Source organism: Pogoniulus pusillus, chromosome 6, assembly GCF_015220805.1.
Source record: "Pogoniulus pusillus isolate bPogPus1 chromosome 6, bPogPus1.pri, whole genome shotgun sequence".
In the NCBI taxonomy this organism is placed as follows: domain Eukaryota; kingdom Metazoa; phylum Chordata; class Aves; order Piciformes; family Lybiidae; genus Pogoniulus; species Pogoniulus pusillus.
Genome location: NC_087269.1, coordinates 46,540,062 through 46,559,216, shown reverse-complemented (window position 1 = coordinate 46,559,216; position 19,155 = coordinate 46,540,062). Strand labels below are relative to the sequence as shown.

The 19,155-nt window shown below is 37.7% G+C and overlaps 1 protein-coding gene across 18 annotated transcripts in view; it reads left to right on the top strand.

The window, feature by feature from the left end:
* Positions 1–19,155, top strand: part of LRMDA (leucine rich melanocyte differentiation associated) — a 684,296-nt gene that overhangs the window by 483,567 nt on the left and 181,574 nt on the right. The window lies entirely within an intron of this gene.

Sequence of the window (19,155 nt, the reverse complement as noted above, 5' to 3'; positions counted from 1 at the left end):
TAATTCTTCCCCTCATTCATTAATCATCCCTTTGACTATTTATACCAGTGGCAAGTATAGCTAACACACTTAACGTTTTTCTTTGTCTCAGTGGCACTCTTTGTGCAGGCCAGAGAAGGGCTAATTATTAACTGTAAAGTGACATTAAAAACCTGTAGATAAGCATACAAATGCTGCATCCAGCGAAATGCAGCTCAGCTTGTTTCCCCCCCCTCCCTTTTTTTTTTTAAACTTCCAAATGCTTGTGGCCAAACGAATTTTTCTTGCTCTGTATAGTTGGGAGTTCGCAGTAGCAGTGCCAATGTCTAGATAATTAATGAAGAAGCTCTGTTAAACCCAGAGAGTCTGCCAGTGTCAGGTTTTTAGTTTCATCTCTGGACAGCTTGGCTGAATAGTTTGTACCTTATCAGACAGAAGCAGGGCATTTAAATTGCTGCTGTTTAGTTGGAGGCAGTTCCTCTTCTCTTTAAAGGTCCCATTCCTGTGTTTGTTAGTGTTCCATGTACACAAGTCTTAGAAAGGTTTGGTTGTGCGTTTTTTGTTTTGTTGGAGTTTTTTGTTGTTCATTTGGGCTTTGCTTGTTCATCTGTGGGTTTTAATTAGTATTATTTATTTATTATAATGTGAGCTTTCAGCATTTTTCTTTCCAGCTCCCTTTACTCAAGTTTGAATCCACTGTCCTTTGCCCTATCAATCCTTTGCAAAGGTTTCCCTTTCCAACCTTCTCGTAGGACTCCTTCAGGTACTGGAAAGCTGCTATTAGGCCTCCTTGGAACCTTCTCTTTTCCAGGCTGGACAACTCCAGCTCCCTCAGCCTGTCCTCATAGGAGAGGTGTTCCAGGACCCTGATCATCTTTGTGACCCTCCTCTGGAATAACTCCACCGTGTCTGTGTCCTTCTTGTGTTGAGGGCTCCAGAGCTGGACATAGTATTGTAGGTGAGATCTTTCCAGATCAGTGGTAGAATTACCTCTTGATCTGCCGTCTCTTTTCTTGAACACCTCCAGGGACAGCGACTGCACCACCTGCCTGAGCAGCCCATTCTAATGGCAGATCACTCTCTTTCCACTAGATCTGTAGTTACAGATTGCTTTGTTCATGTTTCAGTTAGAAATCAGTATGTTGAATAGATCCTTCCTTAGGATGAAATTGTGACTGGTGGGAAAGTTTTCTGGTGTGAAAAATCCAACGGTGAAACAGTACTGTGTGTTGCATAATCTTCTTTGTGTTTCTGTGCTGTGTGACTGAGTAGGTTTCAGCATTTTAGAATAAAGTATTTCAGAAAATGTTGTGGCATTTTTTGGTGTTTCACTGCTGGTTTTAAAGGTCAAACACTTCTTCTGTACCTCATGCTATTTTCTTGGTAGCAGATGCATTAGGTAGAACCCTCTGCTGCATTGTAAATCAGCTGGAATGAGCTAAGCAGGATGAGTTTTGCTGTGATATTATAGAAGCATGTTTACTTTTCCAAAGTAAACTTCCATCACTTAAAGTCTTATTATTTTGCTGGCCTGAATGTTGATAGATTTTTTATCTATTTTTAGTAGCAAGATCCTGAAAATAATAATTCTTATTTGAGGAAGTATTTATGGCATGAATCAAGTTTGTCTTCAAATAGGCAAGTCTTCTGCTGCAAGAAAGCAAACTTACTGACTTTTTATTAAGGTTTGAGTGTCTATTTATGCAAGACTGGGCCTGTCTTTCAGGTAGACTGTCAGCAGCCCAGTAACAAAAATGAGGTTAGTGTCTTTGATATTTTAATCTACTGAAAGTAAGAGATAAAAATCTCTGCAGAAAGAGAGGCAAATGCAATTATTTCATCTAATCCAAATATATAAATATGCAGTACTTCAGCCAATGGCATGCACAGGCAGTCTCTTTGATGAGATCATACCTTCTTTGTGGTGTCTTGATTCATTAACAAGGAGCTGTTAGCTTTAGCAAATTAACGATCGCAGACAAGCTGACAAACTTTGGGTTTTTCTGTCTGCTTGGTAACAGAAGGTGTTTGTTGATTACAGTCTTGTGGAAGAAGACAGTATTTTAAGGTGGAGGTGGTCAAAGGCAGGTCTGATCTTGGGTAGAGAAGAGCTGCGATGGTATAACACATGAAAATGGCCACTAATGTTGTGTTGAAGGAGCAGTGATATTCAGTGATGCTGAGGCTTTTTCACATTTTTTTGTTCTGCTGGCATCTCCACTGGGTTTGCTTTTGAGTCAAGGTAAATGGAGTCTGCATTCAGGGATGTATTATGCTTATTCATTTAAATGTGCTGTGCAGTTATGGATCTCTTCATTTCCTGTAGACTGTATTATTTTTGTTAGCTGTTTATTGCATCAACACCTCTATACAAAACTGGCATTTCTGCACAGTGGGTATCATGTATTAAGAGAGATGGGACCGTAACTCGAGTTATATCATGTCAAATATTCAGAGCATCATTCTAGTATGTCACCTTTTCCCTGAAGTGTTTCTCTCATGCATGGAGAACATTTTTCTTGTTAAAATTATTAAAGGCTTTTAGAAAATAAATACCAGTGTCTTAAGCAATGTCACCAGATGCACCCTGAGCATCCTCTCGCATAATCAAGAGTGTTGACTCCCGTGACCCAAGGGTGGCAGTTTTGATTGGCTTTGCTTTACAGTTCTGTGGAAGTGTGAGGCAACACTGATGATTAGCTGAGAGGCAACAGATTACAGCTACGTGCACACGCATGTGCATGCAGAGTATTTCAAATAATTGCAAAGAGTCAGGATTAGGAGGTCTGTACATTTTTGGCAACGAGGCTCCTACTAATCTGTCACTGGTGAGCTTTTTCATGCTAGACTTAAAATCTCAGGACAGTCTTCTGTTCAGGAAGTTTGTTGGAAAGCTAGGGAATTGTTTACAGTTCACATGTCTGCTTTTGACTTGTTATATAGCCTTAGGCAAATTATTTAATCACTACCTCTGTTTACTCTCTCTCTCTCTTTTTTTCCCCCCGCCTTGTCTGTTCAGCTCTTCACTTTCAAACTCCAGAACTGTTTTGTGTTCCAATCCTGTATTCTAGCATACAGTGTACTCGTTAATGTGACTAACCAAGAATGCTATGTATCTGGGTGAATTGTATCTGTGCACAAAAGTTGCCAGCTGGGATTTAGTATCTTTCCCATACATTTAAATATGTTCTACTTTGTATTTCTTAACAATTCAGGCGGCTGTACAGGCCTCCTACTGTGACTTTGCTTTTATGGTAGGAAGATTTTGATATTTATTTGCCTGGGTGTTTAGCCCAGTTATCTTTGACAATACAGGAATAGGACTGGATATAAAACAAATTATCAGGTCACCATTTATGCCCACATTGAGGAGGGGAAGAAGTAAGGAAGCAAGAAATCTAACTACAGAGTAATTTCAGCTTTAGGATTTTGTATTTGTTGAGCTGAAGTCACAAACTATGCCTTTGTGAATATTAAAAAAGGGAGAGAGAGGACTAGATTTACATTCATCTTTCACTTGTCAGACCCAATTATTATCAGTTATTTCTGCTGGTTGTATATGGATGCTCTTGAGCTTAATTTACTGTCTTGAATCTTGGAAAAATTAAATCCAAGCAGAGATTACATGACTGTCCTTGCATTTAATTTTATGTATTTAGTCTTACAACTGTTCCTTGTTGAGTAATAGCCTTGCTTTCTGGTGGTTTAAGGGTCATCATCTAGAAGGAGTTGTACAAGTTACTTGTCTGAGTTCAAAGAGGGATAACTTAGAATCAATGTTCTCTAGTTTATGGTAATTGTACTTTCAATCAACCAGTTTGTTCCTGTTTAGAAAGAGTGCATAAAGAGATTGTTGATAGAGAAGGAGAACTGAACATGTGCTATGTGGAGCCCTGAAGTATCAAGGACTCTGTAATTTGTACTTACCTGGCAGATAGATTTGTTTCCTTGTAATACTGTCAGAGAAAGGTAACTGTAGCTTTAATATGTTGCTTGTGTTGGTCTGCTTCTTGATGGATATTACAGTTTTTAATTCCAGTGTGTGATGTCAGAGAAGTGATCTGTTTAGTTTAAATGCTATAGGTCTCTGTTATCATTTGTGAGTCATGGGAAAGAACAGAGCTGTGTTCGTCTTTGCAGAAACAAAAGGATTGCATTATTTCTATTTACTATTAATACCAATTGCCTTGATTTTACTGTAGGGTTACAATATGTAGATCTTGATTTATTCATAAAGCACTGTTGATTTTAAAGCTTGTTGAGTGAAAGTACATTTCCAAAACTGAGGACAACTCCCTATTTAAGGGGAGCTTATAGCCAGTACTTTTTAATTAGAGAAAGATGGATAATGAAATGTGTGTTGAGCTGAACAGCAGAAGAACCTACTTTTTTTAAAAGATTTTATGTGTGTTCAGGTTATGTCTACAAATCTGTTGTTGCTGTTTTGGTTTGGGTTTGTTGGTTGGTTGGTTGTTTTTTTTTTTTTTTCCCAGACCAAATTATTGACTTAGCTTGCTTTATTTTCTGACAGTTACTAGAGAGAAGGACAAATCTTGAGCTGGGATAGAGTAAGGACTCCAGACAGGGTTCCTGTTTTTCTGTATAAACTTTTCTTCTGTAAAGAACTGGAGGTTATTTGCTTCAGTCTGTTGCTTCAGATGGAAAGGTATACATGGTAACATTGTTGTAGATTTCATGGCCTGCTATTATGAACACAATATACAATTGTGATTTTTAAATTTTATTATTATTTTATTTTTACTTGAAGAGATTTAGGCTTAACTTTCCTAAAAGGGGAAAATTGCTGCTTGAAAATCCCTTTCTTTCTATAGCACTCATTTTTTATTCCTGGGGTTTCAACCATGACCACATATGTGGGTTTATACCTGCTTACATGCTGCTGTATTTCACAGATGCATGAAAGATCTTACCTAACCTCACCTTTTATCCTGGGCACTTAGAAAGTGCGTAACACCTTAGTATTATTACTGTTAGGATTGCTGCTACTATTATACTGTTGTACTTTTCCAAACATTGGCCCCATGGAGCGTGTCTGTAGATTAATTTTTTCACATTCTGCATAATCCTAGTGCAGAATCACTTCTGGGTATAAGTCATTATAACATGGTGCTTATTGAAGCACATATAGGTATTAAAGCTTCAATCTCTGGGGAATGTAAAGCACAAAAAGGGAAATCTGGCATCTAGGCAATAATAATCGGTGTACAGTTTCTGGTCCAACACCACTGACTGCTACCCTTCCTGGTTGTATGGGTTACATGGATAATGATCATATCAGTGTCATCTTCCAACAATTTTTTCTCCTTGTATTTTCTTTTTCCCCAAAAAGCTGAATATGGATGTCATCACTGCTGTCTTGGCAGCATTAAAATAATCCTTGGTTATAAAAATGAACAGAGGTTGTGATGTAAATTAGCAGGAAGTTACTTTGACATTGTATCATAGCAGACTTTACAGTTGTGCTGCTGAATCACTTGTTGTCGCACAGAAGTGGTGGGGGAGAGAAACTGACCTTCAGACCGCTTCACTGTATTTTACTCTTGGGGGAATGGGAGAGGCTAGGAGTTGTAAAGAGGACTGGCCACTGGCAATTTGTTGCCAAAACTGTGGTGAGAAACACTATTCTGTAGCAGCCAACAGCACCTGTTGTCTGTTTTCACAAGCCCCGAAAGACACATCTAAGGGGGAATGCTATTAGCCAGTGCAGATTGAACATCTTCATCAGCAGTGCGAATGGAGGCCTGTGCTGTAATTGAGACACATGTGGCTTTGTCAGCAGGTGATGGCAGACAGACACACCTGAATGACAGTGTGACAGGGAGCAGAGACAGGGGGCCCCATCTAGCCGCTCTTACTGCCGGAGTGATGAGCACACGGGAACACAGTCTGTGAATTATCAGCAGGCCAGAATGAGATGAGGCTTAGGGAGAGCTGCCAGACAGTTTGCAATGTGCTACATATTTCTTTCAGCAGTTACTATTTTGCTATGCATAGCCCCTTGCTATTAAGCAGACAGCACAGCTCATATCCTGTGGACGGATGATAGATATGTCATATCACTGAAAAATTGTTTGTCTTCCACAGGTGTATGGGATGCATTCTAAAGCAGACAGAGCACATGACACTTTTCAACACTCTTTTTGGTACTGATTTGGCATTCAGGGTCTATCAAAAGAGAAATCTTTCACATGCAATTATGACAGAAAATAAAGGTGATGAAGTGTTGTATACAAAGAATGGAGGGAGATCAAAGGACTGTAATGAAAACTGATTACAATAAAAGAGCTGCTTCAACCCTGAGAACTCCACAGAGCTGCTTGGGGCATGACAACACACACGCTTGCTTGCACAAAGGAGAAGTTGTAGATAAAATCACAGACACTAAATAGTAGGAATAAATGGGGGAAACTGTATATTGCTGCTTGCTTGGATATCATATGACATATTAAGATGCTAAAATGATGTGAAGCCACCATTCTAACTTGAGAGAGTTTGTAAAGCATTTTTTACTGTAATATGTTCATAATGTGAAAGCTTTGAAAATTTATAACTTCTGAGAAGATTGTAGAATAGATGACTGGTTTCCATTCTTCAGTTGTTTTCTTGATTAATCTGGTGATCACACACAGAGTAAGTCACTCATTTAAGTTTAAGCATTAGCGAGGACGCTGCGTAGTACTGTTGCATAGAAATGAAGGAATTAATCAAGCTTAGTCATCTATCCTTGTGAGTCCTGTTCTGAGTTGAAGCCTATTCAGATGAATTTTCCCTGACGTCATTGTATCTTTATCAGAGTCGAGTATTGAAACCACTCATTGGGCAGTTTCAGTGCAGTGCCAAAAAATTTAATTTCCTACCAGTTTTAGAGAACTTTATGCTAAGTCATGCTTCCACATGACTCAAAAAACCCATGTGTGATTGAGGGTTGTTTATTTTAATACATGTGATCTTTAATGACTTGCCAATGTCTTTGTAGTGAAAGACATCATTTTACACGAGGTAAAGAGTTGACACTCTTTGCAACTGTGTTATTTCAAAATCTTATGTCCTGCCAAGATATCTTTTAAATAGAGAGCTTAATTTCAAACCCAGAAGGAAGAAAGATTTTTGAAAACTCTGCAGAGCTTGCTTTTTAGATTCTGGATGAATGATTTTATTTTCAGTCCCAAAGCAGAACATTCTACCTGGAGCGATATTGGCTCAAAACAAAACACTTACTTTTGCTAAAAGTTTTATAAGTGATTTAGCTTCTTGACTGATATGAAATAAGAGCATTTCATTGTTTGAGAACTCAGCTGCAGACCCTGAAATGTTATCCACAATGTCAAAGACATTTTAACTTAATCCAGAAAAGCAGCTTATCAGTCCTAATATCTTTCCAAGGTCTGGCTTCTCTTCTCAAAATTGTATTCTGTCTCTATGACAGTGGCTTGCTACCACTTATAGCAATATATACCAGTTAGTATTAAAAGTATTCTTTCATATGATAAACAAAAATACTGCTTTTTCTCAGCTTATATCATTCAAAAGTAAGCAAGGGTGTTGTAGGGCCCATGGTGCATCCCAGTATGAACATCCAAAATGTAATTAGAGACATGCTTTGTATAAAGTGCTAAGATGATCTACAACATTCCTGTTTCACTAGATGCCTGCTAATATGTTCAAATGAATGCTGGCCATACCAGAGGTTTGGGGTTTTTTTTTTTGCTTTGTGTACACACACACACACACACACACACACACACAGAGAGAGAGAGAGTTTATTTCTTACTAATAAATGCAGCTGTTAGAATAGCAGACTTAAAAATGTTTATTGTGGTTCCTCTTTCTCTCTCAGACAGCATTCCATTCTTTGTATTGCTGTCAAAGTCAAGAAAACCTCTCTGTAGAGAGGTCAGTTTTCAGAGAGGTGACTCTTGATAGTAAGAGTATCTTTAAAAGTAATGGCAAAACCAAACCAAGTATGAAACAAGTCAAAAGACTTTGAGAAATGCTTGGTTTTGCTCTCAACAATTGTAAAGAGACTCCCACTTTCTATGTCAATTAATTGGATAATTTTGCTTTGCTAATGGCTCTCTTACATCCTACATCCTTGTAGCACAGGCTATGGAGAATGTCTGTTGCATCAGGTATTTTGAGTTTTATTATTACAGGCCTTTGGCAGAACTTTCAATACTATTTAGACTTGTGGTATTAGTTTCAAAGAAGAAAAACACACAGATTAGCAATTGGACTGGCCTTGCTGGAAAGAGTTTTAAGGCATTTTGTCTCATAAATGTTCACTTATTAAAAATAGTTATTTTAAAACATCAAACACATAGAAATAGCCTAAGTTTCAGAGAAAAGGACACAGCAGGTTAGCATTATCCTGTTTTTGTTGCCTTTGTTGTGATTATGGTATTAATATTTGAACCTGACTATCATTTGGTTAATGAGAGACTTACAGTACAGATTGGCAGACAATGGCGCTAGTAGAGATTTAAGCAAATCTGCCTGGAGAAGAGGAGGCTCAGGGGAGACCTTATTGCTCTCTATAACTACCTGAAAGGAGCTTGTAGCCAGGTGGGGATTGGTCTCTTTTCTCAGACATCCAGTGACAGAACAAGGGGACACAGTCTCAAGCTGTGCCAGAGCAGATTTAGGCTGGATGTTAGCAAGAAGTTCTACACAGAAAGAGTGATTGACCCTTGGCATGAGCTGCCTAGGGAGGTGGTGGAGTCACTGTCCCTGGAGATGTTTAAAAGGAGACTGGATGATGCCCTTAGTGCCATGGTTTAATTAATTAGAAGGGTTAGGTGATAGGTTGGACTCAATGATCTTGGAGGCCTTATCCAACCTGGTTAATTCTGTGATTCTGTGAAATTGACCTCCGTAAGTTTAGGTAGCCCCCTGAGAGAAGACATAACTCTTTATTTTTAAGGCGGAAATCAATTTATTTTGATTCTGAGTAGTATTTTTACAAACTTGGCTTATATAGGCTCAATCTGCAGTTGCAGGTGTTACCGAATTTTGGGGGTGAACTGAGCTGGAACAGATTTCCAAGCACGATATACACTAAGCAGTATAAAGCACATCTACAAAAGTACTCCTGAGTGCTCTGGAAGATGTGCATGCTACTTTCTCTTTAAACTGCATACAATGTTCCTGACGTTATCAGATGTTCTTGATCTGGGGAAAAAATACTTTTGTTACCTGCCCATGCAATAAAATGTTTTGGAGCTGGATGATCAGTACTGTTCACAAAAAAACCCCTGAACAAAGAAACAAAACCCCCTAACCTACATTTCCTGAACTTAAGGTACTACTTCTACTGCCTAACATGGTAGAAGTTGTGATATTAGCAAAAACTGGTGCTCAAAACAGTTAGTCTTTTTGATATCTTTAAAAGATATCTTTTGAAGTTATAAGAAAAGAATGTTATCTACCTGATGTGCTTGTTGAGAGGAAAATCTGGTGGTGTTTTTCCTAATTGTATGTATACAACCAGCACAATAAGTGGCTGAAAATACAAACCGATTGTGCTGTTAGTCACTCTTGTATGTTCCTCACACATTATATTACTTTCAGGAGTGTGAGATTGTCATAATCTATAAAATAAAGAGCCCTAATTCATTGTTAGCTCTCTGTCTACTGAGACATTGAAATCTTCTTGAACAGTCCATATCATGTAGTAATGGATTGAAAATCAGTGAATGCAATCTGTTAATAGCCTGTACAGGTCCAGTCCAAAGTGAACAGCTTAATCCATGTTGTTCAATTTTTGTATCCATCATTCAGTACCTTCAAAAATAGCTTTAGGAGAAAATCAGAATGTGCCCACAGAGTAATTTAATTAGATGATTATTATGTAATGAGGTTTCACTTATATTAGCATATTGAGGATAATGATCAGATTTTTTTTAAGATGACTTTGAAAAATAAACTTCATGACTTTTAACAGTGCTGAAGAGAGATTGACTAATTCTGGGCCTTTTTAATACAGTAAGATGTTCCTGTGTAGTGTAGTGCAGTTTAAGCAGGTTGAATTACATCTGCTTTCACATATTGGGAGACCTAAGGTACTTGAAAGCCTTCTGTTCAGTGCTCTTTTAAAGTTGCACCTGCTTTTGAAAAGCAGATGATCTGGGGATGTCTACAACAATTCCATGTTGCCACAGGACTCTCATATGGCCTTACCTGCCCAGTGAAGCTTCATGTTCAATTTCTTAGAGCGCAGGTGACATGAAATGTGCCAGCTGCCAGATTGGGGCCTTTATACGAAGTGTAAACTTTCTGCTAAATTTTGCACATATAACCACGTTACAGTTCCCTGGCATTTGTTGCTCTGACAAATTAGTTACCATTTTCTATTTTTGTGGGTCTAGTTTTTTACATGTGAAGACAAAATACAAATATTTTTTGATGTGAGATTATTAAGGACTACTTTTACACTTGTCCCTTCAAAATTGTCTAAATGCATATCTGAAGTTCGTAAGCTAAGCATTGCTCATGCTATTTTTTGGACCCTATTGTCTGCACTAATTATGGAAAAGGGCTGTGTGGCAGAAGGGTAAATGATTATTTCTACAGGCAAAATATGAAATGCCCTTCAAGTGTCTGTATAGAGAGCGTTAGCTTTGTAGTACCTATTTATTGTCATCTTTTCAAGCTTTTATTTTTTTGTCTTCTGCAGTATCATACTGTCTGTGTTTTGGAGGAGCCATTATGCAATTGCACACAATGTAAAGTATGCTTGACTTCTATGAAATACAAGGAAAAATGGGGGCTATGAGAGTCCAGTGGACCAAAGCTTTAGGAGGGCTTCTGACTTTGGAAATACCAGCCTTCATCTGTCGAAGATAATACTATTTGTGGATGTTTGTAAAGATGCCAAAAATTCCTTCTCAGCCACATGCCTGTAGTTGATTTGTCTCTTCTGCTAAAGAAGCAGTGGTAGACTTGCTGAAGTGAAGGGAAAGTGTGGTAGTGCAAATAGCAGCCCAGTCTGAGAAACCAGGATCAAAGGATCCCCTGTGGCTTCTAATCCTGGCTCTGAGTTCAACTTCTATCTAATTGGAGTCAAATCACTGGGGCCTACATTTTAAAGTGTCTGCTAATTTTGATGAGTTATGTTTTGTCTACCTGACTCTGAGATATGTAGGGTTATTTTCTTTCCATGATATCTGCGTCTTTCATGAGCTCCATGGTTTTATGGACACTCAGTACTTCTAAAAATGCAGTAATATCTTTATTTGACATTAGGCTAAGGATTGGAGTGCTCTGAACTCGACTTCTTAATGCCAGCCCTCTTCTCTGGGTTAGCTCTCCAAAATGTGAAGTCTGTGTTAGTATCTATAAAGAAGTAAAGGAAATGTGAAATTGAAGGGAATTCGTAAATAAGGAATTGAACAAATATTCACATTTATAAAGCTTTTGGTGTTTTTTGTGAGGTTTTTTTTGGTTGCTTGAGGTTTTTGTTTGGGTATTTTTGTTGGGCATTTGTTTTAGCTTGGGTTTTGTTTTTTTGAGTACTGGACAGTTTTGAGAGCCAACACAGATTTTTCATAGAGATATTCTGTTTTGGAGTAGCAGCCTGCAAAACATTTTATTAACTTTGGAGAGTATCTCCTCTTGCCTTGGAAATATAATCATGATTAGTTATGTTTAATGGGAGAATTTTTTGTCCTTTTTCAAGATTAATCAATCACAATAAGACCAAACTTGTTTGAATCTATATTATCATACAACAGAACCATGGCAATACCATCTTGAAGTATGTTTGGATACAGCATGGTCTATATTTAACAACATTTGTGCATTAAGATACAATAAAATAAAATTGGCTTCTCAGGAGTAAATCTGGCTTGAGGGCAAGTAAGAGCCAAACCATGCAATGTAGAGACAGTATGATATCTTTGATTTTCCCATCTGCTGAATTTTGCATTCAGAATAATAATAAATCTATATTTACATTCATGAACAACCAGTCACAGGGAAAGTGAAATAGAAAGGTTTATAAACACACCAAGTCGCCTCTGCTCTCTTTCTGCAGTTGTAAGGGTTATTCCTCTGTAGACCTTATGTATACCTACTTCTGCAAACAATATCTGCCTTCTGAAGTCTTATAAAAGTAACTCTTTCTTACTAAATATCAGAGTACTAAGTTGTTTAGTCTCCTCTTTCACCCCTAAAGGAAAAAAAAAAAGAAAGAAGAAAAAAGTTTATGCCTTCCTCCCTCCCAGGAATTCTAAAATGTGTGCAATGCAATAATACCAATGTCTCCTTTGCAGGATGACTTATTAAAAGAGAAGTTATTGTCAACATAACAAAGTAGATTTGTTTAGTCTTATGCTCTGTATAGCTTTTAGAAATGCAATATGCATACTTTTGAAAATGCCTGCAGATAATGTGGTGTGTATTAAACAGCTCTCTTCTGTGCTGCTATGAAATATTGGTATTTTCTCATTTGCCATATTCTGGATAAATGTTATAAATCAAAAATAATGTGCAGCATGAGTTGTGGGGTATTGTCTGCTCCATTACAGCTGCTTTTATCATGAGGTAGGTGGGCAGGGCAGGCTTCTGACAGCGGCTTCCTTTAGCCATAGGAAAGGTGTTATCAGATGTTCAGTCTCCTGTGACTCAGGACTGGTCTGAGGTAAGGATGCTTCTGAGTGCCCAGTCAGCTCAGTCCTCTTATTTCTTCTTGATTTTTGTGCTCGATCTTGAGAGCACAGAATCCCTTGTGACATATCATTCTGAAGGAGTGAAGGTTAATAACCTCTTGGACTAATTCAAACCAAGGTCTTTTCTTTGAAAACCCCACTTACAAATGTCAAAACTGTGAAAACTCAAAAGTCTTTTGTAACGTGGAAAGAAAAGTGAGGTAACTAACTAAAACACAGCTTACAAGAATTTTCTGTCATCTCAGGAGTACTTAATTTTCAGAAGTGCAGCCCAGTAGCACTGCTTAGTTTATTTCTGTCTTGGGTATTGAAATCTACATTTATAGGGAAACAAAGTGGTAGTTTCCACTTTTTTGTTGCAGCATGGCTGATTCATTGAGGCATTAGAAGTAGTTAATGACTGTCAAGGTACCAACATTTTGTGGCTGGAATGTAGAAGTAAGCAGTCAGCAATTGGTAGCTCAAATGTTTTATTGCAACCTGTCTAGTTTAAGTACAATCACCTGTTTCTGCCAAGTAAACACCAGCCTCTTTATTTTATTCAAATATGGAACTCTTGGTAGGTAGGAAAGTTACTTTTCTGGGTAACAAGGTGTGACAGATTTCTGGTTTTACGATGGAATTGTCTACTGCATACTTTCTGGGTTGAGTTGCTGTGGTTATGTTAAATCACATTTGAAGAGCATGCTGGAAGAGGGCTACGATGATCACTTTCAGACAAAGAAAAGAAAGGAAAAGGTAAAACAGAACTAGGAAACAATAAAAATATGAAAGGTCTGTGTAGAGTTTAGAGCTGGGTTTGTGGCATAGCTCTATTAAGATCTGGATTGTATCTTTTTATATCTTCTGAGTGACTGGACTGAATAAAGAGCTTAACAGGTGGTAGAAGCTCTGGCTATGGTGCCAGTGACTCAAAACTGCTCAGTTGAGTTCTGTAGCATATCTGTATGGGACAAGTATATAAGGCATTGATGCTAGCATATGTACTTTTTCAGATGATTTTGTTCTTAAGCAGTGACAATTGCCTTATGTTCAAGACTCTCATGTTCAAATTCATCCAAATATGTTTGCTGTCTGTCTTTTCCTTCCACCAGAGGAGCAGGTGAAGGCTCTTGTCCTTGCATTCTAGTATATTGACCTTGCATTCTAGTACTCAATATGTTGATTCTCCATTTTGCAGGAGATAACAAAAACTTGCTGCTTCAAAGTTAACTTTCTGGGTAGCCTCCATATGCAGTTTTTGAAGCATGCTTGTAAAACCTAGGAGCCAGGGAGAATATTTAATAGTTGTGCATGTCTTGTATTAATAAACCTTACTAGATTTATGACTTTGGCTTAATTTTACATTGGTGACTGGAAAATGTGCTAGTGATAATGAAGCTCCACGTCATGCTTGCTTGTTCTCCAAGACAGAGCTCCTTAGAGACACCTTCATGAAAATCCTCTCACACGTGTGCTCCTGCTGGGACAAGAAGCTTCTAAGGGGATTTTGAAAAAGACAATCCTTTCTTTACAGATAGCACTCACAAACTTTGCTTGGGGCTGTAAATCAACCCTTTTGTTTCAGAACGAATGGCTTCAAGCAATTAACTTCTTGTGAGACCTAACTTTGTCTTTGTGTGAACGCAGTGACAGGTAGAAGGCAGTTTAAAGTCAAGAAGTTGTACAGTCAGAGACGTAGTATTTATCTGCCATGGCAGTTTCTCTGGCAGTTCAGAATCGAATCCTGAAATAGTTGTTGCCAATTCAAAACATTTGCTCATTTTGCTGAAGTTTGAATAGGTTTATTATAAAGAGTCTTTTCTTGATTCTTAGCTCAGCTGTCTCACCAGGCTTGCTTGAGCTGTAGGCAAAGCAGTTACTTGCCCAGAGGAGCAGACAAATAGGGAAGATAAAATCATGATGTTTAGATGTGTGTGAGGCCTGCACCCTCTTGTTAACACTTGTCTCTGCCACAGATATGAACTGTTTATTTCTCAAATTATCTCACTGATTAGCATAATCTGGCTAAATTCCTAGCAGCTTTTGTCAGCTAGTATTTAGATCAAGTGTTGCTGACTCTGCTTCAGATGTAATGCATGATATACATGTCAAAAATCTTAGCCAGTTCTCATAATTATATCCCTTGGTCTAGTAAGTTGCTACCTCTACCATTCTTTGCTTATAGTGTGTTCTTGCCTACTGTGTGTCCTTGAGTTTACTACAACTCAGTTACTTCCCTCTTGATACGATAGCAGCCTTGGAGAGGTGGGGTTCATCTTTTTGGTTGGATTGATTTCCTCTGATGCTGTCTATTTCAGAGTGATTTCCTTGGTGTTAGGTTTGTCATGAAAGCTCTGCTACCTGGTAGTTTCCGTGTGCTATGAGGAAAGCAATTCAGTGTTCCTATATGAAAGCATGGTACCCTTGGCACAAGGTGCTTTGTTTGACTAATTAAAAACAAAACAAAAATTGATTACTTTCTTTTTTGTCTAGCTAACAGTTACTTTGCTTGGTTGAACTGAAAACTATAGTCAGATTGTCTTTCTGGGTTTAGACTGCCGAGCCTTTTTGTATTTCAAGAGCTTCACATTTTCTGGACTATTAGGAATTATATGTATGTGTATGTATGTGTATATATATATATATCTGATTGCAACCCTGAGTAGCTCTCTACACCAAGGTTTTAATAAAATTTCTCTTTAGTGAAGCACTGATGTGGGTAGCAATGATGAGAACTGTAGTACAGAAAAGGTATCAAGAGGTTTTTATTGTGTTTCTAGAGACTGACTCCATAGTGCTTTTGGGTTTTTTAGTGTCCACAGTGCTGGTTTTATTGGGTGTGATGTGCTGGTGGGAAATTTCAAAGGAAAGACTGTTGTAGGCAAGCTAGAAAAGTCATCCTTGGAATAGCAAGTACTAAAGAGAATGACTTTCAGTTTTGAGGAGAGTACAAGAAGTTTGCATCCTTGAAAAAAAAACCAAAAAGAGACAGTAATTTAAATGTCTACATTCTCCAAGTGTCTGCCACAGCAAACCATGAAACCCACATCCACTGTTCCTCCCAGGTAGGAGTGAGCCTACTCAGGTGTTCAAAGCCTGCTCCATGTTTCTTAAAGCTGCTGTAGAGGGGGAAAGTGGGTTTATTCCAGTCCAACGAAGGACCTCTGTTTGGATGTGTTGACAAATAAGAGCAGGCATTTTAGTATCCATAAACCTAAATGCAAAGAGTGGGCTTCTTAAAGCAATTCTTGAGTGTTCAGAGGCACTGGTGGAACTATTACAGGGTGGCAAAAGATGTGGTTAATTGGCAGTGATTAAAGCTGTCTGAAACCCGATTCTGTGAGTTTTCAGAACACATAATTGTTCCACGTAATCCAGAGCGGTGCTACTCTTTCATCTATATGAAGAGATCAGAAGAGAGAGATTTACAGCTTAGGCTGCCCCAAGCCACACATAGCTGACTTAATTTTCCTTTCAGAGGGAATTTAAAGGTTGTTGTTGTGATTGGTTATTGGTGGATTATGTGTTATTTTGAGGTCACCTGTGGGGTTTTGTTAAATGACTGATTGACTGAAATTAATTATTCTGTCAGGACTGTAATGGAGGTAAGATGAAGGACATTGATAAATGCAAAACCTAAACCAATTCTTATAAATGCACTTATGGTTTTTTTCACTTTAAATAAGTCAGGCAGAATACATAGATCATTTATGGTGTTTTCTGTCCTTATATTTTTCCCTCTTTAGCCAGAATATTTATTCTTTGGACATCCTTAGCTTTGAAGACAATATTCATCCAGCTTACAGTTGGACAGTACTCAGTCAGATGTGTTCTCTGGCATAGCCAAAACATCTGGACTCACATTCTCTTTCTCTGATCCTTTATTTCCTCCCACCTCAGATAATTCCCTTTGGTCTTAATCAAACATTAATTGCAGTTAAAGTTATAAATTAAATTAACAAAGTGTGGACAAAACACATGAGATTAATAATTGATTTAACACTGGAAGTGATAGTGATAAAGTAGAAACACTGTATGACTTACAGACTTTAAAAAGGAGAGAGGAGAGAAAGACAAGGAAAGACCTTTCTGTTCCGTATTTTTGTCTAAAACATGCCCGGTCAATTTGGCCTCTTTTAAATGTGTGGCAAGGTGAACTTTTTTGGTTGGTTCTTATGAATCAGTACTGCATGGCAGGAAGGAATGTTCTGGTTTTCAGGTGTAGAGTTCTGAGGTTGCAAGATTAAGTGCAGAAGAGTTACCTCCTATTAACTTTTGCTTTTGAATCTTGTCAGAGATATTTACAGTTTGGGATGAGAATCAGTTTTGAGTTTACTGTGGAAGGCAAGGCAGTGATTTAAAAGCAGGATGAAATTATTCCTCCAAGGCCTCTAGGCCTTCTAGAACGTTCTGGTCAATGTAAGTGTGTTTGTTCTCTTCTGAAAACAGTGTATTATTTTTTTTAAGTAATGCAAAGACCACATTTAAAGTGTGCCTCTATATATCTTTATTTGAAAATGGATAATAAACAAGTGATGCTTTTCTCTTCAGCAAGAACAATATGAAGAGCTGTTCCTGTCTTTGTCAGTTTGAGTTGGTTTATAGTTATGAAATCTTCCTCTTCTGTTCTTTTTTTCCTAGCTTGCAGTAACAACTGTACCTAACAAATACTTTATATATACACACCTCTTAAAAGGTTAAACCACTGTTGAATAAGTTTGTCTGTCAGCTGTACCTATCTCACTATTTATTGACTTTTCTTCTGACTCTAAGATAGGAGGTGCCGAGGATTCTACAACCTAGCATTGAAATGGAGCTGTGTTAACAGTGTAACACTGTGCAGGCACTACCATGATGGTGGATGATCACATATGTGTTATCTCTCTTTAAAAAGCTGTTTTTTCTGCTTCCCTAAGTTGAAAGGGTAATAAAATGTTTTCTTGTACAAGTCTGTGTGTTTCTATGATTAGAGTGTGACCCACTTTTCCCTTGAGAGACTTGATGTATGTGTGGGCAAGGGTTCACTGAACACAGTAGTAATCTTTTTCATACTTGTTTGTAGAGGATGCCAGGCATTTCTTCAGCTCATAGTCAGTAGTAGGTGACAAGGGTTTATTCATAGCTTGGTTCCTAAAGACAGAAGGGTTATGTATCAAATATTTTTTCCCTTTTTTTGTCTATTCAATTCATCTTTATTCCATCATTTTGATGTTCATGAAGTAATAGTTTAAATGGCATTTAGAAGGACAATATCTAATGCATTGTGCAGACTGATTCCATAAGATCTTGAATCAGGTCTGCACAGAATACTGCATTCTAAAAGGTAATAAATGCCTTTCATATGAGATGAAATTTCCTTGAACTATTGTATCATTTTTGGCCATATTACTGTAATCCTTGCTTTGGCAAGTATTTATATTTTGTTTAAATAGTGGAAAAAAGAAAAAAGTTGGTCCAGTTTGTCACTATTAAAAAAAACAACCAATCCTTACTGTATATATCCTACTATGGTCTTATGTATTTTAACAGTATTAAATAGGTCTACATTGTTAACTGCAGTCCAAAACCTCCAAAATTTGTTTCTTCAAATTACAATCATTGACAGAATGGTAAATGGAGTAGTAGTTTCATCCAGTGTATGTCTGACCTAAATTGAAATTGCTGTGTAGTTGAGGCATAACTAAGTTTTGTGTCTGTGTTTCATGAAAAAAGACTGCTTATTTTGAAAAACAATTATGAAAATTCAGTGTAAATGCCCTGTTATTTGTGACTCTCAGTAATGGGAGGTGTATTTAAAAGGAAATCAAAAGCTGTGAAAAATATTTAAAAGTGAAGGTTAACATTTATTTCTGCTCAGCATGTCTTATAAAAGGCCTTGCAGGCTGCTCGTTGTCAGTCTTAGATACATGGCATAAATATTTAGCTGTAGATAAGGTTGTGTTTCTTGAAATTCAACATGTGTCTGGGGTATGTTAACAATATTTTAAGTTTGCTTTATTTTTATATATAAACTGGAAAGAGTGAGGACACTTTTGAAAATTCGAACACAGAAGGAACATTTTAATTTTTAAATGCATTAGTTGTGTTTTTGAAGAGACCTCAGTCTTAGCCTCTTTTGGAGTTCCAGCAGCTGTTTCACGTGCGGTGTTTTATTTGCACTGCATTATTGGCACTGGGCTTTGATTCTTGTCGGTTCTGTTTTAACTAGTATCTTGTATAAAACTCTTCTGATCTGAATACATCTGCAGAAAATAGGTGGTGTAGAATTTGCTGGTCTGTCAGTCAATGAAGTTGTGCAGTGCAGCCTTAACCAAGAAGCTGTTACGATGTTTGCCTTGCACAGTCCTTTTACATTATCAGCTCTCAGCCAGTTCCAGACTGGAGACCCAAAGAAACCCCACAGAGGGCAGTTATTGAAATCCCCTGCTCCTGGGTAAGGTTTCTACTTAACCTCGTCAGTTAGTTGTTGACTGATGTGTAAAAGCATATGTTCTCTTGGAGTCTGATC